We start from the raw sequence: 27,920 nt of genomic DNA, 5'->3' as shown, positions 1-27,920 counted from the left end.
GCTTTGGTTTGAAACTTTGATTTGTTTTAGTATTGACTACGAATACCTATCAATCCTCATTATTTTCTTTTGTATCCTACATCTGAACCCTTGTCGAAGTAAAAAACAACAGACAAATGAAAATACAATTGCCTTAAATATCACCTTGATTTTATTGTCAAAAAAGAGGGCTCGTCAGGGATTTGAACCCGGGACCTCTCGCACCCTAAGCGAGATTCATACCCCTAGACCAACGAGCCAGCTGCAAACATTAGTTAATGAAGGTTATCATTTTCAATAAGTGTTACAGTCATGTCATATTTTTTTTCGATCCAAGTCGATAAAATGTTAGAAAAGTCTTATCAGTGTTGCTGTTTAATCCACTACCGCACTTAAGACGGTTGATCATGAGATAATCAAAGTGATTGAATGTCAATATACTTCTAAATCTATGCTGAATTGATTCGAAATTTTTTAAGCAAAACAATTAACAAAACTCGCAAATAATCCCCGAAGTAATACCTTGCGATTCAGTTGAAAGATTAGGGCTCGTCCGGGATTGGAACCCGGGACATCTTGCACCCTAAGCGAGAATCATACCCCTAGACCAACGAGCCATTACGCTGTAACATATTGAATTAAGTTTTTTTTTTGATTAAATATTACAATCGTGTTTTTTTTTAAAATACGTTTCAAAATTCTTGATAATCTTGTTTTTCAATTGCAAGTCAATTAACCCATTTTGAGAACGATGGTTTGTTAGGTTTGTTTTCGTTTTTAACGCTATTAAACACGATAGATATAATTTAAGTTGTTCAGAACATTTAGTTATTAAGGTGGGACAAACTATTCTTATTCAGCACAAGGAAAATGTTTGTTTTCAAAATTAGTGTGTTATAAATACGTATGGTTCTTATTATGTCAAATCGCAGTCGGGTTCCTCGTTAGTATAGTGGTCAGTATCCCCGCCTGTCACGCGGTAGACCGGTGTTCGATTCCCCGACGGGGAGGTTATTTTTTTGTCAACTAAATTAATATTCTGCTTTGGTTTGAAACTTTGATTTGTTTTAGTATTGACTACGAATACCTATCAATCCTCATTATTTTCTTTTGTATCCTACATCTGAACCCTTGTCACAGTAAAAAACAACAGACAAATGAAAATACAATTGCCTTAAATATCACCTTGATTTTATTGTCAAAAAAGAGGGCTCGTCAGGGATTTGAACCCGGGACCTCTCGCACCCTAAGCGAGATTCATACCCCTAGACCAACGAGCCAGCTGCAAACATTAGTTAATGAAGGTTATCATTTTCAATAAGTGTTACAGTCATGTCATATTTTTTTTCGATCCAAGTCGATAAAATGTTAGAAAAGTCTTATCAGTGTTGCTGTTTCCTCCACTACCGCACATAAGACGGTTAATCATGAGACAATCAAGTGATTAAATGTCAATATATTTCTAAAGTCTATGCTGAATTGATTCGAAATTTTTTAACCAAAACAATTAACAAAACTCGCAAATAAACCCCGAAGTAATACCTTGTTGATTTAGTTAAAAGATTAGGGCTCGTCCGGGATTGGAACCCGAGACCTCTTGCACCCTAAGCGAGAATCATACCCCTAGACCAACGAGCCATTACGCTGTAACATATTGAAATAATTTTTTATTTTGATTAAATATTACAATCCTGTCTTTATTTAAAATACCTTTTAAATCTCTTGATAATCTTGTTTTTCAATTGCAAGTCAATTAACCCATTTTGAGAACATTGGTTTGTTAGGTTTGTTTTCGTTTTTAACGCTATTAAACACGATAGATCTAATTTACGTTATTCAGAACATTTAGTTATTAATGTGCGACAAACTATTCTTATTCAGCACAAGGAAAATGTTTGTTTTCAAAATTAGTGTGTTATAAATACATATGGTTCTTATTATGTCAAATCACAGTCGGCTTCCTCGTTAGTATAGTGGTCAGTATCCCCGCTTGTCACGCGGGAGACCGGGGTTCGATTCCCCGACGGGGAGGTTATTTTTTTGTCATGTAAATTAATATTCTGCTTTGGTTTGAAACTTTGAATTGATTTAGTTTTGACTACGATACCTATCAATCCTCGTTATTTTCCTTTAGTATTCTACACATGAACCCTTGTTACAGTAAAAAAAAACAGACAAATGAAAATACAATTGTCTAAAATACCACCTTGCTTTTATTGTCAAAAACGAGGGTTCATCCGGGATTTGAACCCGGGACCTCTCGCACCCAAAGCGAGAATCATACCCCTAGACCAAAGAGCCAGCTGCCAAAATAGTTAATGAGGTTCTGATTTGCAATAAGTGTTACAGTCATGTCATTTTTTTTTCGATCCAAGTCGATAAATGTCAGAAAAGTCTTATCAGTGTTTCTGTTTCCTCCACTCACGCACATAAGACGGTTAATCATGAGACAATCAAGTAATTAAATGTCAATATATTTCTAAAGTCTATGCTGAATTGATTCGAATTTTTTTAAGCAAAACAATTAACAAAACTCGCAAATAATCCCCGAAGTAATACCTTGTTGATTTATTTAAAAGATTAGGGCTCTTCCGGGATTTGAACCCGGGAACTCTCGCACCCAAAGCGAGAATCATACCCCTAGACCAACGAGCCAGCTGCCAACATTAGTTAATGAAGGTTATGATTTTCAATAAGTGTTACAGTCATGTCATATTTTTTTCGATCCAAGTCGATAAAATGTTATAAAAGTCTTATCAGTGTTGCTGTTTAATCCACTACCGCACTTAAGACGGTTGATCATGAGATAATCAAGTGATTGAATGTCAATATATTTCTAAAGTCTATGCTGAATTGATTCGAATTTTTTTAAGCAAAACAATTAACAAAACTCGCAAATAATCCCCGAAGTAATACTTTGTGATTCAGTTGAAAGATTAGGGCTCGTCCGGGATTGGAACCCGGGACATCTTGCACCCAAAGCGAGAATCATACCCCTAGACCAACGAGCCAGCTGCCAAAATAGTTAATTAGGTTCTGATTTGCTATAAGTGTTACAGTCATGTCATTTTTTTTCGATCCAAGTCGATAAAATGTTAGAAAAGTCTTATCAGTGTTTTTGTTTCCTCCACTACCGCACATAAGACGGTTAATCATGAGACAATCAAGTGATTGAATGTCAATATATTTCTAAAGTCTATGCTGAATTGATTCGAAATTTTTTAACCAAAACAATTAACAAAACTCGCTAATAAACCCCGAAGTAATACCTTGTTGATTTAGTTAAAAGATTAGGGCTCGTCCGGGATTGGAACCCGAGACCTCTTGCACCTTAAGCGAGAATCATACCCCTAGACCAACGAGCCATTACGCTGTAACATATTGAAATAAGTTTTTTATTTTGATTAAATGTTACAATCCTGTCTTTATTTAAAATACCTTTTAAATCTCTTGATAATCTTGTTTTTCAATTGCAAGTCAATTAACCCATTTTGAGAACATGGGTTTGTTAGGTTTGTTTTCGTTTTTAACGCTATTAAACACGATAGATCTAATTTAAGTTATTCAGAACATTTAGTTTTTAAGGTGGGACAAACTATTCTTATTCAGCACAAGGAAAATGTTTGTTTTCAAAATTAGTGTGTTATAAATACATATGGTTCTTATTATGTCAAATCACAGTCGTGTTCCTCGTTAGTATAGTGGTCAGTATCCCCGCCTGTCACGCGGGAGACCGGGGTTCGTTTCCCCGACGGGGAGGTTATTTTTTGTCATGTAAATTAATATTTTGCTTTGGTTTGAAACTTTGATTTGATTTAGTTATGACTACGAATACCTATCAATCCTCGTTATTTTCTTTAGTATTCTACATATGAACCCTTGTTACAGTAAAAAAAAAACAGACAAATGAAAATACAATTGTCTAAGTACCACCTTGCTTTGATTGTCAAAAACGAGGGCTCGTCCGGGATTTGAACCCGGGACCTCTCGCACCCAAAGCGAGAATCATACCCCTAGACCAACGAGCCAGCTGCCAAAATAGTTAATGAGGTTCTGATTTGCAATAAGTGTTACAGTCATGTCATTTTTTTTCGATCCAAGTCGATAAAATGTCAGAAAAGTCTTATCAGTGTTTCTGTTTCCTCCACTAACGCACATAAGACGGTTAATCATGAGACAATCAAGTGATTGAATGTCAATATATTTCTAAAGTCTATGCTGAATTGATTCGAAATTTTTTAAGCAAAACAATTAACAAAACTCGCAAATAATCCCCGAAGTAATACCTTGTTGATTTATTTAAAAGATTAGGGCTCGTCCGGGATTTGAACCCGGGACCTCTCGCACCCTAAGCGAGAATCATACCCCTAGACCAACGAGCCAGCTGCCAACATTGGTTAATGAGGTTATGATTTTCAATAAGTGTTACAGTCATGTCATTTTTTTTTTCGATCCAAGTCGATAAAATGTTAGAAAAGTCTTATCAGTCTTGCTGTTTAATCCACTACCGCAATGAAGACGGTTGATCATGAGATAATCAAAGTGATTGAATGTCAATATACATCTAAAGTCTATGCTGAATTGATTCGAAATTTTTTAACCAAAACAATTAACAAAACTCGCAAATAATCCCCGAAGTAAAACCTTGTGATTCAGTTGAAAGATTAGGGCTCGTCCGGGATTGGAACCCGGGACATCTTGCCTCCTAAGCGAGAATCATACCCCTAGACCAACGAGCCATTACGCTGTAACATATTGAATTAAGTTTTTTTTTTGATTAAATATTACAATCCAGTCTTTTTTTTAAATACGTTTCAAAATTCTTGATAATCTTGTTTTTCAATTGGAAGTCAATTAACCCATTTTGAGAACATTGGTTTGTTAGGTTTGTTTTCGTTTTTAACGCTATTAAACACGATAGATATAATTTAAGTTGTTCATAACATTTAGTTATTAAGGTGGGACAAACTATTCTTATTCAGCACAAGGAAAATGTTTGTTTTCAAAATTAGTGTGTTATAAATACGTATGGTTCTTATAATGTCAAATCACAGTCGTGTTCCTCGTTAGTATAGTGGTCAGTATCCCCGCCTGTCACGCGGGAGACCGGGGTTCGATTCCCCGACGGGGAGGCTATTTTTTTGTCAAGTAAATTAATATTCTGCTTTGGTTTGAAACTTTAAATTGATTTAGTATTGACTACGAATACCTATCAATCCTCATTATTTTCTTTTGCATTCTACATCTGAACCCTTGTTACAGTCAAAAACAACAGACAAATGAAAATACAATTGCCTGAAATATCACCTTGATTTTATTGTCAAAAAAGAGGGCTCCTCCGGGATTTGAATCCGGGACCTCTCGCACCCAAAGCGAGAATTATACCCCTAGACCAACGAGCCAGCTGCCAACATTAGTTAATGAAGGTTATCATTTTCAATAAGTGTTACAGTCATGTCGTATTTTTTTTTCGATCCAAGTCGATAAAATGTTAGAGAAGTCTTATCAGTGTTGCTGTTTAATCCACTACCGCACTTAAGACGGTTGATCATGAGATAATCAAAGTGATTGAATGTCAATATACTTCTAAAGTCTATGCTGAATTGATTCGAAATTTTTTAAGCAAAACAATTAACAAAACTCGCAAATAATCCCCGAAGTAATACCTTGTGATTCAGTTGAAAGATTAGGGCTCGTCCGGGATTGGAACCCGGGACATCTTGCACCCAAATCGAGAATCATACCCCTAGACCAACGAGCCAGCTGCCAAAATAGTTAATGAGGTTCTGATTTGCAATAAGTGTTACAGTTATGTCATTTTTTTTTCGATCCAAGTCGATAAAATGTCAGAAAAGTCTTATCAGTGTTTCTGTTTCCTCCACTAACGCACATAAGACGATTAATCATGAGACAATCAAGTGATTGAATGTCAATATATTTCTAAAGTCTATGCTGAATTGATTCGAAATTTTTTAAGCAAAACAATTAACAAAACTCGGAAATAATCCCCGAAGTAACACCTTGTTGATTTATTTAAAAGATTAGTGCTTGTCCGGGATTTGAACCCGGGACCTCTCGCACCCTAAGCGAGAATCATACCCCTAGACCAACGAGCCAGCTGCCAACATTGGTTAATGAGGTTACAATTTTCAATAAGTGTTACAGTCATGTCATTTTTTTTTCGATCCAAGTCGATAAAATGTTAAAAAAGTCTTATCAGTCTTGCTGTTTAATCCACTACCGCACTGAAGACGGTTGATCATGAGATAATCAAAGTGATTGAATGTCAATATACATCTAAAGTCTATGCTGAATTGATTCGAAATTTTTTAAGCAAAACAATTAACAAAACTCGCAAATAATCCCCGAAGTAATACCTTGTGATTCAGTTGAAAGATTAGGGCTCGTCCGGGATTGGAACCCGGGACATCTTGCACCCTAAGCGAGAATCATACCCCTAGACCAACGAGCCATTACGCTGTAGCATATTGAATTAGGTTTTTTTTTTGATTAAATATTACAATCGTGTCTTTTTTTTAAAATACGTTTCAAAATTCTTGATAATCTTGTTTTTCAATTGGAAGTCAATTAACCCATTTTGAGAACATTGGTTTGTTAGGTTTGTTTTCGTTTTTAACGCTATTAAACACGATAGATATAATTTAAGTTGTTCAGAACATTTAGTTATTAAGGTGGGACAAACTATTCTCATTAAGCACAAGGAAAATGTTTGTTTTCAAAATTAGTGTGTTATAAATACGTATGGTTCTTATTATGTCAAATCACAGTCGGGTTCCTCGTTAGTATAGTGGTCAGTATCCCCGCCTGTCACGCGGGAGACCGGGGTTCGATTCCCCGACAGGGAGGTTATTTTTTTGTCAAGTAAATTAATATTCTGCTTTGGTTTGAAACTTTGATTTGATTTAGTATTGACTACGAATACCTATCAATCCTCATTATTTTCTTTTGTATTCTACATCTGAACCCTTGTTACAGTAAAAAAAAAACAGGCAAATGAAAATACAATTGTCTAAAGTACCACCTTGCTTTTATTGTCAAAAACGAGGGCTCGTCCGGGATTTGAACCCGGGACCTCTCGCACCCAAAGCGAGAATCATACTCCTAGACCAACGAGCCAGCTGCCAAAATAGTTAATGAGGTTCTGATTTGCTATAAGTGTTACAGTCATGTCATTTTTTTTCGATCCAAGTCGATAAAATGTTAGAAAAGTCTTATCAGTGTTTCTGTTTCCTCCACTACCGCACATAAGACGGTTAATCATGAGACAATCAAGTGATTGAATGTCAATATATTTCTAAAGTCTATGCTGAATTGATTCGAAATTTTTTAACCAAAACAATTAACAAAACTCGCAAATAAACCCCGAAGTAATACCTTGTTGATTTAGTTAAAAGATTATGGCTCGTCCGGGATTGGAACCCGAGACCTCTTGCACCCTAAGCGAGAATCATACCCCTAGACCAACGAGCCATTACGCTGTAACATATTGAAATAATTTTTTATTTTGATTAAATATTCCAATCCTGTCTTTATTTAAAATCCCTTTTAAATCTCTTGATAATCTTGTTTTTCAATTGCAAGTCAATTAACCCATTTTGAGAACATTGGTTTGTTAGGTTTGTTTTCGTTTTTAACGCTATTAAACACGATAGATCTAATTTACGTTATTCAGAACATTTAGTTATTAAGGTGCGACAAACTATTCTTATTCAGCACAAGGAAAATGTTTGTTTTCAAAATTAGTGTGTTATAAATACATATGGTTCTTATTATGTCAAATCACAGTCGGCTTCCTCGTTAGTATAGTGGTCAGTATCCCCGCCTGTCACGCGGGAGACCGGGGTTCGATTCCCCGACGGGGAGGTTATTTTTTTTTCATGTAAATTAATATTCTGCTTTGGTTTGAAACTTTGATTTGATTTAGTTTTGACTACGAATACCTATCAATCCTCGTTATTTTCCTTTAGTATTCTACACATGAACCCTTGTTACAGTAAAAAAAAAACAGACAAATGAAAATACAATTGTCTAAAGTACCAGCTTGCTTTTATTGTCAAAAACGAGGGCTCATCCGGGATTTGAACCCGGGACCTCTCGCACCCAAAGCGAGAATCATACCCCTAGACCAACGAGCCAGCTGCCAAAATAGTTAATGAGGTTCTGATTTGCTATAAGTGTTACAGTCATGTCATTTTTTTTCGATCCAAGTCGATAAAATGTTAGAAAAGTCTTATCAGTGTTTCTGTTTCCTCCACTACCGCACATAAGACGGTTAATCATGAGACAATCAAGTGATTGAATGTCAATATATTTCTAAAGTCTATGCTGAATTGATTCGAAATTTTTTAACCAAAACAATTAACAAAATTCGCTAATAAACCCCGAAGTAATACCTTGTTGATTTAGTTAAAAGATTAGGGCTCGTCCGGGATTGGAACCCGAGACCTCTTGCACCCTAAGCGAGAATCATACACCTAGACCAACGAGCCATTACGCTGTAACATATTGAAATAAGTTTTTTATTTTGATTAAATGTTACAATCCTGTCTTTATTTAAAATACCTTTTAAATCTCTTGATAATCTTGTTTTTCAATTGCAAGTCAATTAACCCATTTTGAGAACATTGGTTTGTTAGGTTTGTTTTCGTTTTTAACGCTATTAAACACGATAGATATAATTTAAGTTATTCAGAACATTTAGTTATTAAGGTGGGACAAACTATTCTTATTCAGCACAAGGAAAATGTTTGTTTTCAAAATTAGTGTGTTATAAATACATATGGTTCTTATTATGTCAAATCACAGTCGTGTTCCTCGTTAGTATAGTGGTCAGTATCCCCGCCTGTCACGCGGGAGACCGGGGTTCGATTCCCCGACGGGGAGGTTATTTTTTTGTCAAGTAAATTAATATTCTGCTTTGGTTTGAAACTTTGATTTGATTTAGTATTGACTACGAATACCTATCAATCCTCATTATTTTCTTTTGCATTCTACATCTGAACCCTTGTTACAGTAAAAAACAACAGACAAATGAAAATACAATTGCCTGAAATATCACCTTGATTTTATTGTCAAAAAAGAGGGCTCCTCCGGGATTTGAATCCGGGACCTCTCGCACCCAAAGCGAGAATTATACCCCTAGACCAACGAGCCAGCTGCCAACATTAGTTAATGAAGGTTATCATTTTCAATAAGTGTTACAGTCATGTCGTATTTTTTTTTCGATCCAAGTCGATAAAATGTTAGAAAAGTCTTATCAGTGTTGCTGTTTAATCCACTACCGCACTTAAGACGGTTGATCATGAGATAATCAAAGTGATTGAATGTCAATATACTTCTAAAGTCCATGCTGAATTGATTCGAAATTTTTTAAGCAAAACAATTAACAAAACTCGCAAATAATCCCCGAAGTAATACCTTGTGATTCAGTTGAAAGATTAGGGCTCGTCCGGGATTGGAACCCGGGACATCTTGCACCCAAATCGAGAATCATACCCCTAGACCAACGAGCCAGCTGCCAAAATAGTTAATGAGGTTCTGATTTGCAATAAGTGTTACAGTTATGTCATTTTTTTTTCGATCCAAGTCGATAAAATGTCAGAAAAGTCTTATCAGTGTTTCTGTTTCCTCCACTACCGCACATCAGACGATTAATCATGAGACAATCAAGTGATTGAATGTCAATATATTTCTAAAGTCTATGCTGAATTGATTCGAAATTTTTTAACCAAAACAATTAACAAAACTCGCAAATAAACCCCGAAGTAATACCTTGTTGATTTAGTTAAAAGATTAGGGCTCGTCCGGGATTGGAACCCGAGACCTCTTGCACCCTAAGCGAGAATCATACCCCTAGACCAACGAGCCATTACGCTGTAACATATTGAAATAATTTTTTATTTTGATTAAATATTACAATCCTGTCTTTATTTAAAATACCTTTTAAATCTCTTGATAATCTTGTTTTTCAATTGCAAGTCAATTAACCCATTTTGAGAACATTGGTTTGTTAGGTTTGTTTTCGTTTTTAAGGCTATTAAACACGATAGATCTAATTTACGTTATTCAGAACATTTAGTTATTAAGGTGCGACAAACTATTCTTATTCAGCACAAGGAAATGTTTGTTTTCAAAATTAGTGTGTTATAAATACATATGGTTCTTATTATGTCAAATCACAGTCGTGTTCCTCGTTAGTATAGTGGTCAGTATCCCCGCCTGTCACGCGGGAGACCGGGGTTCGATTCCCCGACGGGGAGGTTATTTTTTGTCATGTAAATTAATATTTTGCTTTGGTTTGAAACTTTGATTTGATTTAGTTTTGACTACGAATACCTATCAATCCTCGTTATTTTCTTTAGTATTCTAAATATGAACCCTTGTTACAGTAAAAAAAAAAACAGACAAATGAAAATACAATTGTCTAAAGTACCACCTTGCTTTGATTGTCAAAAACGAGGGCTCGTCCGGGATTTGAACCCGGGACCTCTCGCACCCAAAGCGAGAATCATAGCCCTAGACCAACGAGCCAGCTGCCAAAATAGTTAATGAGGTTCTGATTTGCAATAAGTGTTACAGTCATGTCATTTTTTTTTTCGATTCAAGTCGATAAAATGTCAGAAAAGTCTTATCAGTGTTTCTGTTTCCTCCACTAACGCACATAAGACGGTTAATCATGAGACAATCAAGTGATTGAATGTCAATATATTTCTAAAGTCTATGCTGAATTGATTCGAAATTTTTTAAGCAAAACAATTAACAAAACTCGCAAATAATCCCCGAAGTAATACCTTGTTGATTTATTTAAAAGATTAGGGCTCGTCCGGGATTTGAACCCGGGACCTCTCGCACCCTAAGCGAGAATCATACCCCTAGACCAACGAGCCAGCTGCCAACATTGGTTAATGAGGTTAAGATTTTCAATAAGTGTTACAGTCATGTCATTTTTTTTTTCGATCCAAGTCGATAAAATGTTAGAAAAGTCTTATCAGTCTTGCTGTTTAATCCACTACCGCACTGAAGACGGTTGATCATGAGATAATCAAAGTGATTGAATGTCAATATACATCTAAAGTCTATGCTGAATTGATTCGAAATTTTTTAAGCAAAACAATTAACAAAACTCGCAAATAATCCCCGAAGTAAAACCTTGTGATTCAGTTGAAAGATTAGGGCTCGTCCGGGATTGGAACCCGGGACATCTTGCCCCCTAAGCGAGAATCATACCCCTAGACCAACGAGCCATTACGCTGTAACATATTGAAATAAGTTTTTTTTTTGATTAAATATTACAATCTTGTCTTTTTTTAAATGACGTTTCAAAATTCTTGATAATCTTGTTTTTCAATTGGAAGTCAATTAACCCATTTTGAGAACATTGGTTTGTTAGGTTTGTTTTCGTTTTTAACGCTATTAAACACGATAGATATAATTTAAGTTGTTCAGAACATTTAGTTATTAAGGTGGGACAAACTATTCTTATTCAGCACAAGGAAAATGTTTGTTTTCAAAATTAGTGTGTTATAAATACGTATGGTTCTTATAATGTCAAATCACAGTCGGGTTCCTCGTTAGTATAGTGGTCAGTATCCCCGCCTGTCACGCGGGAGACCGGGGTTCGATTACCCGACGGGGAGGTTATTTTTTTGTCAAGTAAATTAATATTCTGCTTTGGTTTGAAACTTTGATTTTATTTAGTATTGACTACGAATACCTATCAATCCTCATTATTTTCTTTTGCATTCTACATCTGAACCCTTGTTACAGTCAAAAACAACAGACAAATGAAAATACAATTGCCTGAAATATCACCTTGATTTTATTGTCAAAAAAGAAGGCTCGTCCGGGATTTGAATCCGGGACCTCTCGCACCCAAAGCGAGAATTATACCCCTAGACCAACGAGTCAGCTGCCAACATTAGTTAATGAAGGTTATCATTTTCAATAGGTGTTACACTCATGTCATATTTTTTTTTCGATCCAAGTCGATAAAATGTTAGAAAAGTCTTATCAGTGTTGCTGTTTAATCCACTACCGCACTTAAGACGGTTGATCATGAGATAATCAAAGTGATTGAATGTCAATATACTTCTAAAGTCTATGCTGAATTGATTCGAAATTTTTAAGCAAAACAATTAACAAAACTCGCAAATAATCCCCGAAGTAATACCTTGTTGATTTATTTAAAAGATTAGGGCTTGTCCGGGATTTGAACCCGGGACCTCTTGCACCCTAAGCGAGAATCATACCCCTAGACCAACGAGCCAGCTGCCAACATTGGTTAATGAGGTTACAATTTTCAATAAGTGTTACAGTCATGTCATTTTTTTTTTCGATCCAAGTCGATAAAATGTTAGAAAAGTCTTATCAGTCTGCTGTTTAATCCACTACCGCACTGAAGACGGTTGATCATGATATAATCAAAGTGATTGAATGTCAATATACATCTAAAGTCTATGCTGAATTGATTCGAAATTTTTTAAGCAAAACAATTAACAAAACTCGCAAATAATCCCCGAAGTAATACCTTGTGATTCAGTTGAAAGATTAGGGCTCGTCCGGGATTGGAACCCGTGACATCTTGCACCCTAAGCGAGAATCATACCCCTAGACCAACGAGCCAATACGCTGTAACATATTGAATTAAGTTTTTTTTTTGATTAAATATTACAATCGTGTCTTTTTTTAAAATACGTTTCAAAATTCTTGATAATCTTGTTTTTCAATTGGAAGTCAATTAACCCATTTTGACAACATTGGTTTGTTAGGTTTGTTTTCGTTTTTAACGCTATTAAACACGATAGATATAATTTAAGTTGTTCAGAACATTTAGTTATTAAGGTGGGACAAACTATTCTCATTAAGCACAAGGAAAATGTTTGTTTTCAAAATTAGTGTGTTATGAATACGTATGGTTCTTATTATGTCAAATCACAGTCGGGTTCCTCGTTAGTATAGTGGTCAGTATCCCCGCCTGTCACGCGGGAGACCGGGGTTCGATTCCCCGACGGGGAGGTTATTTTTTTTGTCAAGTAAATTAATATTCTGCTTTGGTTTGAAACTTTGATTTGATTTAGTATTGACTACGAATACCTATCAATCCTCATTATTTTCTTTTGTATTTTACATCTGAACCCTTGTTACAGTAAAAAAAAAACAGGCAAATGAAAATACAATTGTCTAAAGTACCACCTTGCTTTTATTGTCAAAAACGAGGGCTCGTCCGGGATTTGAACCCGGGACCTCTCGCACCCAAAGCGAGAATCATACCCCTAGACCAACGAGCCAGCTGCCAAAATAGTTAATGAGGTTCAGATTTGCTATAAGTGTTACAGTCATGTCATTTTTTTTCGATCCAAGTCGATAAAATGTTAGAAAAGTCTTATCAGTGTTTCTGTTTCCTCCACTACCGCACATAAGACGGTTAATCATGAGACAATCAAGTGATTGAATGTCAATATATTTCTAAAGTCTATGCTGAATTGATTCGAAATTTTTTAACCAAAACAATTAACAAAACTCGCAAATAAACCCCGAAGTAATACCTTGTTGATTTAGTTAAAAGATTAAGGCTCGTCCGGGATTGGAACCCGAGACCTCTTGCACCCTAAGCGAGAATCATTCCCCTAGACCAACGAGCCATTACGCTGTAACATATTGAAATAATTTTTTATTTTGATTAAATATTACAATCCTGTCTTTATTTAAAATACCTTTTAAATCTCTTGATAATCTTGTTTTTCAATTGCAAGTCAATTAAACCATTTTGAGAACATTGGTTTGTTAGGTTTGTTTTCGTTTTTAACGCTATTAAACACGATAGATCTAATTTACGTTATTCAGAACATTTAGTTATTAAGGTGCGACAAACTATTCTTATTCAGCACAAGGAAAATGTTTGTTTTCAAAATTAGTGTGTTATAAATACATATGGTTCTTATTATGTCAAATCACAGTCGGGTTCCTCGTTAGTATAGTGGTCAGTATCCCCGCCTGTCACGCGGGAGACCGGGGTTCGATTCCCCGACGGGGAGGTTATTTTTTTGTCATGTAAATTAATATTCTGCTTTGGTTTGAAACTTTGATTTGATTTAGTTTTGACTACGAATACCTATCAATCCTCGTTATTTTCCTTTAGTATTCTACACATGAACCCTTGTTACAGTAAAAAAAAACAGACAAATGAAAATACAATTGTCTAAAGTACCACCTTGCTTTTATTGTCAAAAACGAGGGCTCATCCGGGATTTGAACTCGGGACCTCTCGGACCCAAAGCGAGAATCATACCCCTAGACCAACGAGCCAGCTGCCAAAATAGTTAATGAGGTTCTGATTTGCAATAAGTGTTACAGTCATGTCATTTTTTTTTTTCGATCCAAGTATATAAATGTCAGAAAAGTCTTATCAGTGTTTCTGTTTCCACCACTCACGCACATAAGACGGTTAATCATGAGACAATCAAGTAATTGAATGTCAATATATTTCTAAAGTCTATGCTGAATTGATTCGAATTTTTTAAAGCAAAACAATTAACAAAACTCGCAAATAATCCCCGAAGTAATACCTTGTTGATTTATTTAAAAGATTAGGGCTCGTCCGGGATTTGAACCCGGGACCTCTCGCACCCAAAGCGAGAATCATACCCCTAGACCAACGAGCCAGCTGCCAAGATTAGTTAATGAAGGTTATCATTTTCAATAAGTGTTACAGTTATGTCATATTTTTTTTTCGATCCAAGTCGATAAAATGATAGAAAAGTCTTATCAGTGTTGCTGTTTAATCCACTACCGCACTTAAGACGGTTGATCATGAGATAATCAAGTGATTGAATGTCAATATACTTCTAAAATCTATGCTGAATTGATTCGAAATTTTTTAACCAAAACAATTAACAAAACTCGCAAATAAACCCCGAAGTAATACCTTGTTGATTTAGTTAAAGATTAGGGCTCGTCCGGGATTGGAACCCGAGACCTCTTGCACCCTAAGCGAGAATCATACCCCTAGACCAACGAGCCATTACGCTGTAACATATTGAAATAAGTTTTTTATTTTGATTAAATATTACAATCCTGTCTTTATTTAAAATACCTTTTAAATCTCTTGATAATCTTGTTTTTCAATTGCAAGTCAATTAACCCATTTTGAGAACATTGGTTTGTTAGGTTTGTTTTCGTTTTTAACGCTATTAAACACGATAGATATAATTTAAGTTGTTCAGAACATTTAGTTATTAAGGTGGGACAAACTATTCTTATTCAGCACAAGGAAAATGTTTGTTTTCAAAATGAGTGTGTTATAAATACGTATGGTTCTTATTATGTCAAATCACAGTCGGATTCCTCGTTAGTATAGTGGTCAGTATCCCCGCCTGTCACGCGGGAGACCGGGGTTCGATTCCCCGACGGGGAGGTTATTTTTTTTTGTCAAGTAAATTAATATTCTGCTTTGGTTTGAAACTTTGATTTGATTTAGTATTGACTACGAATACCTATCAATCCTCATTATTTTCTTTTGTATTCTACATCTGAACCCTTGTTACAGTCAAAAAAACAGACAAATGAAAATACAATTGCCTGAATTATCACCTTGCTTTTATTGACAAAAAAGAGGGCTCGTCCGGGATTTGAACCCAGGACCTGTCGCACCCAAAGCGAGAATTATACCCCTTGACCAACGAGCCAGCTGCCAACACTAGTTAATGAAGGATATCATTTTCAATAAGTGTTACAGTCATGTCATATTTTTTTTCGATCCAAGTCGATAAAATGTTAGAAAAGTCTTATCAGTGTTGCTGTTTAATCCACTACCGCACTTAAGACGGTTGATCATGAGATAATCAAGTGATTGAATGTCAATATACTTCTAAAGTCTAAGCTGAATGGATTCGAATTTTTTTAAGCAAAACAATTAACAAAACTCGCAAATAATCCCCGAAGTAATACCTTGTGATTCAGTTGAAAGATTAGGGCTCGTCCGGGATTGGAACCCGGGACATCTTGCACCCTAAGCGAGAATCATACCCCTAGACCAACGAGCCATTACGCTGTAACATATTGAAATAAGTTTTTTATTTTGATTAAATATTACAATCCTGTCTTTATTTAAAATACGTTTCAAATCTCTTGATAATCTTGTTTTTCAATTGCAAGTCAATTAACCCATTTTGAGAACATTGGTTTGTTAGGTTTGTTTTCGTTTTTAACGCTATTAAACACGATAGATTTAATTTAAGTTTTTCAGAACATTTAGTTATTAAGGTGGGACAAACTATTCTTATTCAGCACAAGGAAAATGTTTGTTTTCAAAATTAGTGTGTTATAAATACATATGGTTGTTGTTATGTGAAATCACAGTCGGGTACCTCGCTAGTATAGTGGTCAGTATCCCCGCCTGTCACGCGGGAGACCGGGGTTCGATTCCCCTGCGGGGAGGTTATTTTTTTGTCATGTAAATTAATATTCTGCTTTGGTTTGAAACTTTGATTTGATTTAGTTTTGACTACGAATAACTATCAATCCTCGTTATTTTCTTTAGTATTCTACATATGAACCCTTGTTACAGTAAAAAAAAAACAGACAAATGAAAATACAATTGTCTAAAGTACCACCTTGCTTTTATTGTCAAAAACGAGGGCTCGTCCGGGATTTAAACCCTGGACCTCTCGCACCCAAAGCGAGAATCATACCTCTAGACCAACGAGCCAGCTGCCAAAATAGTTAATGAGGTTCATACTCGCAAATAATCCCCGAAGTAATACCTTGTGATTCAGTTGAAAGATTAGGGCTCGTCCTGGATTGGAACCCGGGACATCTTGTACCCTAAGCGAGAATCATACCCCTAGACCAACGAGCCATTACGTTGTAACATATTGAATTAAGTTTTTTTTTTTTTATTAAATATTACAATCGTGTCTTTTTTTGAAATACGTTTCAAAATTCTTGATAATCTTGTTTTTCAATTGGAAGTCAATTAACCCATTTTGAGAACATTGGTTTGTTAGGTTTGTTTTCGTTTTTAACGCTATTAAACACGATAGATATAATTTAAGTTGTTCAGAACATTTAGTTATTAAGGTGGGACAAACTATTCCTATTCAGCACAAGGAAAATGTTTGTTTTTTAAAATTAGTGTGTTATAAATACGTATGGTTCTTATTATGTCAAATCACAGTCGGGTTCCTCGTTAGTATAGTGGTCAGTATACCCGCCTGTCACGCGGGAGACCGGGGTTCGATTCCCCGATGGGGAGGTTATTTTTTTGTCAAGTAAATTAATATTCTGCTTTGGTTTGAAACTTTGATTTGATTTAGTATTGACTACGAATACCTATCAATCCTCATTATTTTCTTTTGTATTCTACATCTGAACCCTTGTTACAGTCAAAAACAACTGACAAATGAAAATACAATTGCCTGAAGTATCACCTTGCTTTTATTGTCAAAAAAGAGGGCACGTCCGGGATTTGAACCCGGGACCTCTCGCACCCCAAGCGAGAATCATACCCCTAGACCAACGAGCCAGCTGCCAAAATAGTTAATGAGGTTCTGATTTGCTATAAGTGTTACAGTCATGTCATTTTTTTTCGATCCAAGTCGATAAAATGTTAGAAAAGTCTTATCAGTGTTTCTGTTTCCTCCACTACCGCACATAAGACGGTTAATCATGAGACAATCAAGTGATTGAATGACAATATATTTCTAAAGTCTATGCTGAATTGATTCGAAATTTTTTAACCAAAACAATTTACAAAACTCGCAAATAAACCCCGAAGTAAATATACCTTGTTGATTTAGTTAAAAGATTAGGGCTCGTCCGGGATTGGAACCCGAGACCTCTTGCACCCTAAGCGAGAATCATACCCCTAGACCAACGAGCCATTACGCTGTAACATATTGAAATAATTTTTTATTTTGATTAAATATTACAATCCTGTCTTTATTTAAAATACCTTTTAAATCTCTTGATAATCTTGTTTTTCAATTGCAAGTCAATTAACCCATTTTGAGAACATTGGTTTGTTAGGTTTGTTTTCGTTTTAAACGCTATTAAACACGATAGATATAATTTAAGTTATTCAGAACATTTAGTTATTAAGGTGCGACAAACTATTCTTATTCAGCACAAGGAAAATGTTTGTTTTCAAAATTAGTGTGTTATAAATACATATGGTTCTTATTATGTCAAATCACAGTCGGGTTCCTCGTTAGTATAGTGGTCAGTATCCCCGCCTGTCACGCGGGAGACCGGGGTTCGATTCCCCGACGGGGAGGTTATTTTTTTGTCATGTAAATTAATATTCTGCTTTGGTTTGAAACTTTGATTTGATTTAGTTTTGACTACGAATACCTATCAATCCTCGTTATTTTCCTTTAGTATTCTACACATGAACCCTTGTTACAGTAAAAAAAAACAGACAAATGAAAATACAATTGTCTAAAGTACCACCTTGCTTTTATTGTCAAAACGAGGGCTCATCCGGGATTTGAACTCGGGACCTCTCGCACCCAAAGCGAGAATCATACCCCTAGACGAACGAGCCAGCTGCCAAAATAGTTAATGAGGTTCTGATTTGCAATAAGTGTTACAGTCATGTCATTTTTTTTTTCGATCCAAGTCGATAAATGTCAGAAAAGTCTTATCAGTGTTTCTGTTTCCTCCACTCACGCACATAAGACGGTTAATCATGAGACAATCAAGTAATTGAATGTCAATATATTTCTAAAATCTATGCTGAATTGATTCGAAATTTTTTAAGCAAAACAATTTACAAAACTCGCAAATAATCCCCTAAGTAATACCTTGTTGATTTATTTAAAAGATTAGGGCTCGTCCGGGATTGGAACCCGAGACCTCTTGCACCCTAAGCGAGAATCATACCCCTAAACCAACGAGCCATTACGCTGTAACATATTGAAATAAGTTTTTTATTTTGATTAAATATTACAATCCTGTCTTTATTTAAAATACGTTTCAAATCTCTTGATAATCTTGTTTTTCAATTGCAAGTCAATTAACCCATTTTGAGAACATTGGTTTGTTAGGTTTGTTTTCGTTTTTAACGCTATTAAACACGATAGATCTAATTTAAGTTATTCAGAACATTTAGTTTTTAAGGTGGGACAAACTATTCTTATAAAGCACAAGGAAAATGTTTGTTTTCAAAATTAGTGTGTTATAAATACATATGGTTCTTATTATGTCAAATCACAGTCGGGTTCCTCGTTAGTATAGTGGTCAGTATCCCCGCCTGTCACGCGGGAGACCGGGGTTCAATTCCCCGACGGTGAGGTTATTTATTTGTCATGTAAATTAATATTCTGCTTTGTTTGAAACTTTGATTTGATTTAGTTTTGACTACGAATACCTATCAATCCTCGTCATTTTCTTTAGTATTATACATATGAACCCTTGTTACAGTAAAAAAAAAACAGACAAATGAAAATACAATTGTCTAAAGTACCACCTTGCTTTTATTGTCAAAAACAAGGGCTCGTCCGGGATTTGAACCCGGAACCTCTCGCACCCAAAGCGAGAATCATACTCCTAGACCAACGAGCCAGCTGCCAAAATAGTTAATGAGGTTCTGATTTGCAATAAGTGTTACAGTCATGTCATTTTTTTTTCGATCCAAGTCGATAAAATGTTAGAAAAGTCTTATCAGTGTTTCTGTTTCCTCCACTACCGCACTTAAGACGGTTAATCATGAGACAATCAAGTGATTGAATGTCAATATATTTCTAAAGTCTATGCTGAATTGATTCGAAATTTTTTAACCAAAACAATTAACAAAACTCGCAAATAAACCCCGAAGTAATACCTTGTTGATTTAGTTAAAAGATTAGGGCTCGTCCGGGATTGGAACCCGAGACCTCTTGCACCCTAAGCGAGAATCATACCCCTAGACCAACGAGCCATTACGCTGTAACATATTGAAATAAGTTTTTTATTTTGATATAATATTACAATCCTGTCTTTATTTAAAATACCTTTTAAATCTCTTGATAATCTTGTTTTTCAATTGCAAGTCAATTAACCCATTTTGAGAACATTGGTTTGTTAGGTTTGTTTTCGTTTTTAACGCTATTAAACACGATAGATATAATTTAAGTTATTCAGAACATTTAGTTATTAAGGTGGGACAAACTATTCTTATTCAGCACAAGGAAAATGTTTGTTTTCAAAATTAGTGTGTTATAAATAGATATGGTTCTTATTATGTCAAATCACAGTCGTGTTCCTCGTTAGTATAGTGGTCAGTATCCCCGCCTGTCACGCGGGAGACCGGGGTTCAATTCCCCGACGGGGAGGTTATTTATTTGTCATGTAAATTAATATTCTGCTTTGGTTTGAAACTTTGATTTGATTTAGTTTTGACTACGAATACCTATCAATCCTCGTTATTTTCTTTAGTATTCTAGATATGAACCCTTGTTACAGTCAAAAACAACGGACAAATGAAAATACAATTGCCTGAAATATCACCTTGATTTTATTGTCAAAAAGAGGGCTCCTCCGGGATTTGAATCCGGGACCTCTCGCACCCAAAGCGAGAATTATACCCCTAGAGCAACGAGCCAGCTGCCAAAATAGTTAATGAGGTTCTGATTTGCAATAAGTGTTACAGTCATGTCATTTTTTTTCGATCCAAGTCGATAAAATGTTAGAAAAGTCTTATCAGTGTTTCTGTTTCCTCCACTACCGCACTTAAGACGGTTAATCGTGAGACAATCAAGTGATTGAATGTCAATATATTTCTAAAGTCTATGCTGAATTGATTCGAAATTTTTTAACCAAAGCAATTAACAAAACTCGCAAATAAACCCCGAAGTAATACCTTGTTGATTTAGTTAAAAGATTAGGGCTCGTCCGGGATTGGAACCCGAGACCTCTTGCACACTAAGCGAGAGTCATACCCCTAGACCAACGAGCCATTACGCTGTAACATATTGAAATAAGTTTTTTATTTTGATTAAATATTACAATCCTGTCTTTATTTAAAATACGTTTCAAAATTCTTGATAATCTTGTTTTTCAATTGGAAGTCAATTAACCCATTTTGAGAACATTGGTTTGTTAGGTTTGTTTTCGTTTTTAACGCTATTAAACACGATAGATATAATTTAAGTTGTTCAGAACATTTAGTTATTAAGGTGGGACAAACTATTCTTATTAAGCACAAGGAAAATGTTTGTTTTCAAAATTAGTGTGTTATAAATAGGTATGGTTCTTATTATGTCAAATCACAGTCGGGTTCCTCGTTAGTATAGTGGTCAGCATCCCCGCCTGTCACGCGGGAGACCGGGGTTCGATTCCCCGACGTGGAGGTTATTTTTTTGTCAAGTAAATTAATATTCTGCTTTGGTTTGAAACTTTGATTTGATTTAGTATTGACTACGAATACCTATCAATCCTCATTATTTTCTTTTGTATTCTACATCTGAACCCTTGTTGCAGTCAAAAACAACGGACAAATGAAAATACAATTGCCTGAAATATCACCTTGATTTTATTGTCAAAAAGAGGGCTCCTCCGGGATTTGAATCCGGGACCTCTCGCACCCAAAGCGAGAATTATACCCCTAGAGCAACGAGCCAGCTGCCAAAATAGTTAATGAGGTTCTGATTTGCAATAAGTGTTACAGTCATGTCATTTTTTTTCGATCCAAGTCGATAAAATGTCAGAAAAGTCTTATCAGTGTTTCTGTTTGCTCCACTAACGCACATAAGACGGTTAATCATGAGACAATCAAAGTGATTGAATGTCAATATACTTCTAAAGTCTATGCTGGATTGATTCGAAATTTTTTAAGCAAAACAATTAACAAAACTCGCAAATAATCCCCGAAGTAATACCTTGTTGATTAAGTTAAAAGATTAGGGCTCGTCCGGGATTGGAACCCGAGACCTCTCGCACCCTAAGCGAGAATCATACCCCTAGACCAACGAGCCAGCTGCCAAGAATAGTTAATGAAGGTTATCATTTTCAATAAGTGTTACAGTCATGTCATATTTTTTTTCGATCCAAGTCGACAAAATGTTAGAAAAGTCTTATCAGTGTTGCTGTTTAATCCACTACCGCACTTAAGACGGTTGATCATGAGATAATCAAGTGATTGAATGTCAATATACTTCTAAAGTCTATGCTGAATTGATTCGAAATTTTTTAACCAAAACAATTAACAAAACTCGCAAATAAACCCCGAAGTAATACCTTGTTGATTTGGTTAAAGATTAGGGCTCGTCCGGGATTGGAACCCGAGACCTCTTGCACCCTAAGCGAGAATCATACCCCTAAACCAACGAGCCATTACGCTGTAACATATTGAAATAAGTTTTTTATTTTGATTAAATATTACAATCCTGTCTTTATTTAAAATACGTTTCAAATCTCTTGATAATCTTGTTTTTCAATTGCAAGTCAATTAACCCATTTTGAGAACATTGGTTTGTTAGGTTTGTTTTCGTTTTTAACGCTATTAAACACGATAGATCTAATTTAAGTTATTCAGAACATTTAGTTTTTAAGGTGGGACAAACTATTCTTATTCAGCACAAGGAAAATGTTTGTTTTCAAAATTAGTGTGTTATAAATACATATGGTTCTTATTATGTCAAATCACAGTCGGGTTCCTCGTTAGTATAGTGGTCAGTATCCCCGCCTGTCACGCGGGAGACCGGGGTTCAATTCCCCGACGGTGAGGTTATTTATTTGTCATGTAAATTAATATTCTGCTTTGTTTGAAACTTTGATTTGATTTAGTTTTGACTACGAATACCTATCAATCCTCGTCATTTTCTTTAGTATTATACATATGAACCCTTGTTACAGTAAAAAAAAAAACAGACAAATGAAAACACAATTGTCTAAAGTACCACCTTGCTTTTATTGTCAAAAACGAGGGCTCGTCCGGGATTTGAACCCGGAACCTCTCGCACCCAAAGCGAGAATCATACTCCTAGACCAACGAGCCAGCTGCCAAAATAGTTAATGAGGTTCTGATTTGCAATAAGTGTTACAGTCATGTCATTTTTTTTTCGATCCAAGTCGATAAAATGTTAGAAAAGTCTTATCAGTGTTTCTGTTTCCTCCACTACCGCACTTAAGACGGTTAATCATGAGACAATCAAGTGATTGAATGTCAATATATTTCTAAAGTCTATGCTGAATTGATTCGAAATTTTTTAACCAAAACAATTAACAAAACTCGCAAATAAACCCCGAAGTAATACCTTGTTGATTTAGTTAAAAGATTAGGGCTCGTCCGGGATTGGAACCCGGGACCTCTTGCACCCTAAGCGAGAATCATACCCCTAGACCAACGAGCCATTACGCTGTAACATATTGAAATAAGTTTTTTATTTTGATTAAATATTACAATCCTGTCTTTATTTAAAATACCTTTTAAATCTCTTGATAATCTTGTTTTTCAATTGCAAGTCAATTAACCCATTTTGAGAACATTGGTTTGTTAGGTTTGTTTTCGTTTTTAACGCTATTAAACACGATAGATATAATTTAAGTTATTCAGAACATTTAGTTATTAAGGTGGGACAAACTATTCTTATTCAGCACAAGGAAAATGTTTGTTTTCAAAATTAGTGTGTTATAAATACGTATGGTTCTTATTATGTCAAATCACAGTCGTGTTCCTCGTTAGTATAGTGGTCAGTATCCCCGCCTGTCACGCGGGAGACCGGGGTTCAATTCCCCGACGGGGAGGTTATTTATTTGTCATGTAAATTAATATTCTGCTTTGGTTTGAAACTTTGATTTGATTTAGTTTTGACTACGAACACCTATCAATCCTCGTTATTTTCTTTAGTATTCTAGATATGAACCCTTGTTACAGTCAAAAACAACGGACAAATGAAAATACAATTGCCTGAAATATCACCTTGATTTTATTGTCAAAAAGAGGGCTCCTCCGGGATTTGAATCCGGGACCTCTCGCACCCAAAGCGAGAATTATACCCCTAGAGCAACGAGCCAGCTGCCAAAATAGTTAATGAGGTTCTGATTTGCAATAAGTGTTACAGTCATGTCATTTTTTTTCGATCCAAGTCGATAAAATGTTAGAAAAGTCTTATCAGTGTTTCTGTTTCCTCCACTACCGCACTTAAGACGGTTAATCGTGAGACAATCAAGTGATTGAATGTCAATATATTTCTAAAGTCTATGCTGAATTGATTCGAAATTTTTTAACCAAAACAATTAACAAAACTCGCAAATAAACCCCGAAGTAATACCTTGTTGATTTAGTTAAAAGATTAGGGCTCGTCCGGGATTGGAACCCGAGACCTCTTGCACACTAAGCGAGAGTCATACCCCTAGACCAACGAGCCATTACGCTGTAACATATTGAAATAAGTTTTTTATTTTGATAAAATATTACAATCCTGTCTTTATTTAAAATACGTTTCAAAATTCTTGATAATCTTGTTTTTCAATTGGAAGTCAATTAACCCATTTTGAGAACATTGGTTTGTTAGGTTTGTTTTCGTTTTTAACGCTATTAAACACGATAGATATAATTTAAGTTGTTCAGAACATTTAGTTATTAAGGTGGGACAAACTATTCTTATTAAGCACAAGGAAAATGTTTGTTTTCAAAATTAGTGTGTTATAAATACGTATGGTTCTTATTATGTCAAATCACAGTCGGTTTCCTCGTTAGTATAGTGGTCAGCATCCCCGCCTGTCACGCGGGAGACCGGGGTTCGATTCCCCGACGTGGAGGTTATTTTTTTGTCAAGTAAATTAATATTCTGCTTTGGTTTGAAACTTTGATTTGATTTAGTATTGACTACGAATACCTATCAATCCTCATTATTTTCTTTTGTATTCTACATCTGAACCCTTGTTACAGTCAAAAACAACGGACAAATGAAAATACAATTGCCTGAAATATCACCTTGATTTTATTGTCAAAAAGAGGGCTCCTCCGGGATTTGAATCCGGGACCTCTCGCACCCAAAGCGAGAATTATACCCCTAGAGCAACGAGCCAGCTGCAAAAATAGTTAATGAGGTTCTGATTTGCAATAAGTGTTACAGTCATGTCATTTTTTTTCGATCCAAGTCGATAAAATGTCAGAAAAGTCTTATCAGTGTTTCTGTTTGCTCCACTAACGCACATAAGACGGTTAATCATGAGACAATCAAAGTGATTGAATGTCAATATACTTCTAAAGTCTATGCTGGATTGATTCGAAATTTTTTAAGCAAAACAATTAACAAAACTCGCAAATAATCCCCGAAGTAATACCTTGTTGATTAAGTTAAAAGATTAGGGCTCGTCCGGGATTGGAACCCGAGACCTCTTGCACCCTAAGCGAGAATCATACCCCTAGACCAACGAGCCATTACGCTGTAACATATTGAAATAAGTTTTTTATTTTGATTAAATATTACAATCCTGTCTTTATTTAAAATACGTTTCAAACCTCTTGATAATCTTGTTTTTCAATTGCAAATCAATTAACCCATTTTGAGAACATTGGTTTGTTAGGTTTGTTTTCGTTTTTAACGCTATTAAACACGATAGATCTAATTTAAGTTATTCAGAACATTTAGTTATTAAGGTTGGACAAACTATTCTTATTCAGCACAAGGAAAATGTTTGTTTTCAAAATTAGTGTGTTATAAATACATATGGTTCTTATTATGTCAAATCACAGTCGGGTTCCTCGTTTGTATAGTGGTCAGTTTCCCCGCCTGTCACGCGGGAGACCGGGGTTCGATTCGCTGACGGTGAGGTTATTTTTTTGTCAAGTAAATTAATATTCTGCTTTGGTTTGAAACTTTCATTTGATTTAGTTTTGACTGCGAATACCTATCAATCCTCGTTATTTTCGTTATTTTCAAGTATCACCTTGCTTTTATTGACAAAAAAGAGGGCTCGTCCGGGATTTGAATCCAGGACCTCTCGCACCCAAAGCGAGAATCATACCCCTAGACCAACGAGCCAGCTGCCAACATTAGTTAATGAAGGTTATCATTTTCAATAAGTGTTACAGTCATGTCATATTTTTTTTCGATCCAAGTCGATAAAATGTTAGAAAAGTCTTATCAGTGTTGCTGTTTAATCCACTACCGCACTTAAGACGGTTGATCATGAGATAATCAAGTGATTGAATGTCAATATATTTCTAAAATCTATGCTGAATTGATTCGAAATTTTTTAAGCAAAACAATTAACAAAACTCGCAAATAATCCCGAAGTAATACCTTGTTGATTTATTTAAAAGATTAGGGCTCTTCCGGGATTGGAACCCGAGACCTCTTGCACCCTAAGCGAGAATCATACCCCTAGACCAACGAGCCATTACGCTGTAACATATTGAAATAATTTTTTATTTTGATTAAATATTACAATCCTGTCTTTATTTAAAATACGTTTCAAATCTCTTGATAATCTTGTTTTTCAATTGCAAGTCAATTAACCCATTTTGAGAACATTGGTTTGTTAGGTTTGTTTTCGTTTTTAACGCTATTAAACACGATAGATATAATTGAAGTTGTTCAGAACATTTAGTTATTAAGGTGGGACAAACTATTCTTATTAAGCACAAGGAAAATGTTTGTTTTCAAAATTAGTGTGTTATAAATACGTATGGTTCTTATTATGTCAAATCACAGTCGGGTTCCTCGTTAGTATAGTGGTCAGCATCCCCGCCTGTCACGCGGGAGACCGGGGTTCGATTCCCCGACGTGGAGGTTATTTTTTTGTCAAGTAAATTAATATTCTGCTTTGGTTTGAAACTTTGATTTGATTTAGTATTGACTACGAATACCTATCAATCCTCATTATTTTCTTTTGTATTCTACATCTGAACCCTTGTTACAGTCAAAAACAACAGACAAATGAAAATACAATTGCCTGAAATATCACCTTGATTTTATTGTCAAAAAGAGGGCACCTCCGGGATTTGAATCCGGGACCTCTCGCACCCAAATCGAGAATTATACCCCTAGAGCAACGAGCCAGCTGCCAAAATAGTTAATGAGGTTCTGATTTGCAATAAGTGTTACAGTCATGTCATTTTTTTTCGATCCAAGTCGATAAAATGTCAGAAAAGTCTTATCAGTGTTTCTGTTTACTCCACTAACGCACATAAGACGGTTGATCATGAGACAATCAAAGTGATTGAATGTCAATATACTTCTAAAGTCTATGCTGAATTGATTCGAAATTTTTTAAGCAAAACAATTAACAAAACTTGCAAATAATCCCCGAAGTAATACCTTGTTGATAAAGTTAAAAGATTAGGGCTCGTCCGGGATTGGAACCCGAGACCTCTTGCACCCTAAGCGAGAATCATACCCCTAGACCAACGAGCCATTACGCTGTAACATATTGAAATAAGTTTTTTATTTTGATTAAATATTACAATCCTGTCTTTATTTAAAATACGTTTCAAACCTCTTGATAATCTTGTTTTTCAATTGCAAATCAATTAACCCATTTTGAGAACATTGGTTTGTTAGGTTTGTTTTCGTTTTTAACGCTATTAAACACGATAGATCTAATTTAAGTTATTCAGAACATTTAGTTATTAAGGTGGGACAAACTATTCTTATTCAGCACAAGGAAAATGTTTGTTTTCAAAATTAGTGTGTTATAAATACATATGGTTCTTATTATGTCAAATCACAGTCGGGTTCCTCGTTTGTATAGTGGTCAGTTTCCCCGCCTGTCATGCGGGAGACCGGGGTTCGATTCCCCGGCGGGGAGGTTATTTTTTTGTCAAGTAAATTGATATTCTGCTTTGGTTTGAAACTTTGATTTGATTTAGTATTGACTACGAATACCTATCAATCCTCATTATTTTCTTTTGTATTCTACATCTGAACCCTTGTTACAGACAAAAACAACAGACAAATGAAAATACAATTGCCTGAAGTATCACCTTGCTTTTA

General features: G+C 35.4%; 30 non-coding genes across 30 annotated transcripts; 12 read left to right on the top strand and 18 right to left on the bottom strand.

Moving 5' to 3' along the window:
- Positions 1-1,938: 1,938 nt before the first annotated feature.
- Positions 1,939-2,010, top strand: Trnad-guc (transfer RNA aspartic acid (anticodon GUC)). The gene has a single exon. It is a non-coding gene; the product is annotated as a tRNA-Asp (tRNA).
- Positions 2,011-2,208: 198 nt separating this feature from the next.
- On the bottom strand, positions 2,209-2,280 carry Trnap-ugg (transfer RNA proline (anticodon UGG)). The gene has a single exon. It is a non-coding gene; the product is annotated as a tRNA-Pro (tRNA).
- Positions 2,281-3,935: 1,655 nt separating this feature from the next.
- Positions 3,936-4,007, bottom strand: Trnap-ugg (transfer RNA proline (anticodon UGG)). The gene has a single exon. It is a non-coding gene; the product is annotated as a tRNA-Pro (tRNA).
- Positions 4,008-4,289: 282 nt separating this feature from the next.
- Trnap-agg (transfer RNA proline (anticodon AGG)) lies at positions 4,290-4,361 on the bottom strand. The gene has a single exon. It is a non-coding gene; the product is annotated as a tRNA-Pro (tRNA).
- Positions 4,362-5,039: 678 nt separating this feature from the next.
- Trnad-guc (transfer RNA aspartic acid (anticodon GUC)) lies at positions 5,040-5,111 on the top strand. The gene has a single exon. It is a non-coding gene; the product is annotated as a tRNA-Asp (tRNA).
- A 911-nt stretch (positions 5,112-6,022) lies between these two features.
- On the bottom strand, positions 6,023-6,095 carry Trnap-agg (transfer RNA proline (anticodon AGG)). The gene has a single exon. It is a non-coding gene; the product is annotated as a tRNA-Pro (tRNA).
- Positions 6,096-7,044: 949 nt separating this feature from the next.
- Positions 7,045-7,116, bottom strand: Trnap-ugg (transfer RNA proline (anticodon UGG)). The gene has a single exon. It is a non-coding gene; the product is annotated as a tRNA-Pro (tRNA).
- A 675-nt stretch (positions 7,117-7,791) lies between these two features.
- On the top strand, positions 7,792-7,863 carry Trnad-guc (transfer RNA aspartic acid (anticodon GUC)). The gene has a single exon. It is a non-coding gene; the product is annotated as a tRNA-Asp (tRNA).
- Positions 7,864-8,063: 200 nt separating this feature from the next.
- Positions 8,064-8,135, bottom strand: Trnap-ugg (transfer RNA proline (anticodon UGG)). The gene has a single exon. It is a non-coding gene; the product is annotated as a tRNA-Pro (tRNA).
- Positions 8,136-8,811: 676 nt separating this feature from the next.
- On the top strand, positions 8,812-8,883 carry Trnad-guc (transfer RNA aspartic acid (anticodon GUC)). Its single transcript has one exon. It is a non-coding gene; the product is annotated as a tRNA-Asp (tRNA).
- A 1,304-nt stretch (positions 8,884-10,187) lies between these two features.
- Trnad-guc (transfer RNA aspartic acid (anticodon GUC)) lies at positions 10,188-10,259 on the top strand. Its single transcript has one exon. It is a non-coding gene; the product is annotated as a tRNA-Asp (tRNA).
- Positions 10,260-10,458: 199 nt separating this feature from the next.
- On the bottom strand, positions 10,459-10,530 carry Trnap-ugg (transfer RNA proline (anticodon UGG)). Its single transcript has one exon. It is a non-coding gene; the product is annotated as a tRNA-Pro (tRNA).
- A 284-nt stretch (positions 10,531-10,814) lies between these two features.
- Positions 10,815-10,886, bottom strand: Trnap-agg (transfer RNA proline (anticodon AGG)). The gene has a single exon. It is a non-coding gene; the product is annotated as a tRNA-Pro (tRNA).
- A 1,307-nt stretch (positions 10,887-12,193) lies between these two features.
- Trnap-agg (transfer RNA proline (anticodon AGG)) lies at positions 12,194-12,265 on the bottom strand. The gene has a single exon. It is a non-coding gene; the product is annotated as a tRNA-Pro (tRNA).
- A 677-nt stretch (positions 12,266-12,942) lies between these two features.
- On the top strand, positions 12,943-13,014 carry Trnad-guc (transfer RNA aspartic acid (anticodon GUC)). The gene has a single exon. It is a non-coding gene; the product is annotated as a tRNA-Asp (tRNA).
- Positions 13,015-13,214: 200 nt separating this feature from the next.
- Positions 13,215-13,286, bottom strand: Trnap-ugg (transfer RNA proline (anticodon UGG)). The gene has a single exon. It is a non-coding gene; the product is annotated as a tRNA-Pro (tRNA).
- A 675-nt stretch (positions 13,287-13,961) lies between these two features.
- Trnad-guc (transfer RNA aspartic acid (anticodon GUC)) lies at positions 13,962-14,033 on the top strand. Its single transcript has one exon. It is a non-coding gene; the product is annotated as a tRNA-Asp (tRNA).
- A 555-nt stretch (positions 14,034-14,588) lies between these two features.
- Positions 14,589-14,660, bottom strand: Trnap-ugg (transfer RNA proline (anticodon UGG)). The gene has a single exon. It is a non-coding gene; the product is annotated as a tRNA-Pro (tRNA).
- A 680-nt stretch (positions 14,661-15,340) lies between these two features.
- On the top strand, positions 15,341-15,412 carry Trnad-guc (transfer RNA aspartic acid (anticodon GUC)). Its single transcript has one exon. It is a non-coding gene; the product is annotated as a tRNA-Asp (tRNA).
- Positions 15,413-16,633: 1,221 nt separating this feature from the next.
- On the bottom strand, positions 16,634-16,705 carry Trnap-ugg (transfer RNA proline (anticodon UGG)). The gene has a single exon. It is a non-coding gene; the product is annotated as a tRNA-Pro (tRNA).
- A 474-nt stretch (positions 16,706-17,179) lies between these two features.
- On the top strand, positions 17,180-17,251 carry Trnad-guc (transfer RNA aspartic acid (anticodon GUC)). The gene has a single exon. It is a non-coding gene; the product is annotated as a tRNA-Asp (tRNA).
- A 198-nt stretch (positions 17,252-17,449) lies between these two features.
- On the bottom strand, positions 17,450-17,521 carry Trnap-ggg (transfer RNA proline (anticodon GGG)). The gene has a single exon. It is a non-coding gene; the product is annotated as a tRNA-Pro (tRNA).
- Positions 17,522-18,199: 678 nt separating this feature from the next.
- Positions 18,200-18,271, top strand: Trnad-guc (transfer RNA aspartic acid (anticodon GUC)). Its single transcript has one exon. It is a non-coding gene; the product is annotated as a tRNA-Asp (tRNA).
- A 1,217-nt stretch (positions 18,272-19,488) lies between these two features.
- Trnap-ugg (transfer RNA proline (anticodon UGG)) lies at positions 19,489-19,560 on the bottom strand. Its single transcript has one exon. It is a non-coding gene; the product is annotated as a tRNA-Pro (tRNA).
- A 677-nt stretch (positions 19,561-20,237) lies between these two features.
- Trnad-guc (transfer RNA aspartic acid (anticodon GUC)) lies at positions 20,238-20,309 on the top strand. The gene has a single exon. It is a non-coding gene; the product is annotated as a tRNA-Asp (tRNA).
- A 1,569-nt stretch (positions 20,310-21,878) lies between these two features.
- Trnap-agg (transfer RNA proline (anticodon AGG)) lies at positions 21,879-21,950 on the bottom strand. The gene has a single exon. It is a non-coding gene; the product is annotated as a tRNA-Pro (tRNA).
- A 950-nt stretch (positions 21,951-22,900) lies between these two features.
- Trnap-ugg (transfer RNA proline (anticodon UGG)) lies at positions 22,901-22,972 on the bottom strand. The gene has a single exon. It is a non-coding gene; the product is annotated as a tRNA-Pro (tRNA).
- Positions 22,973-23,255: 283 nt separating this feature from the next.
- Trnap-agg (transfer RNA proline (anticodon AGG)) lies at positions 23,256-23,327 on the bottom strand. Its single transcript has one exon. It is a non-coding gene; the product is annotated as a tRNA-Pro (tRNA).
- Positions 23,328-23,649: 322 nt separating this feature from the next.
- On the top strand, positions 23,650-23,721 carry Trnad-guc (transfer RNA aspartic acid (anticodon GUC)). The gene has a single exon. It is a non-coding gene; the product is annotated as a tRNA-Asp (tRNA).
- Positions 23,722-25,895: 2,174 nt separating this feature from the next.
- Trnap-ugg (transfer RNA proline (anticodon UGG)) lies at positions 25,896-25,967 on the bottom strand. The gene has a single exon. It is a non-coding gene; the product is annotated as a tRNA-Pro (tRNA).
- Positions 25,968-27,920: the final 1,953 nt, after the last annotated feature.

This window comes from Ascidiella aspersa, chromosome 1 (assembly GCF_963924565.1).
Source record: "Ascidiella aspersa chromosome 1, kaAscAspe10.2, whole genome shotgun sequence".
Lineage (NCBI taxonomy): Eukaryota > Metazoa > Chordata > Ascidiacea > Phlebobranchia > Ascidiidae > Ascidiella > Ascidiella aspersa.
Note: the sequence above shows the minus strand (reverse complement) of the source record. Positions and strands in the feature narration are given on the sequence as shown.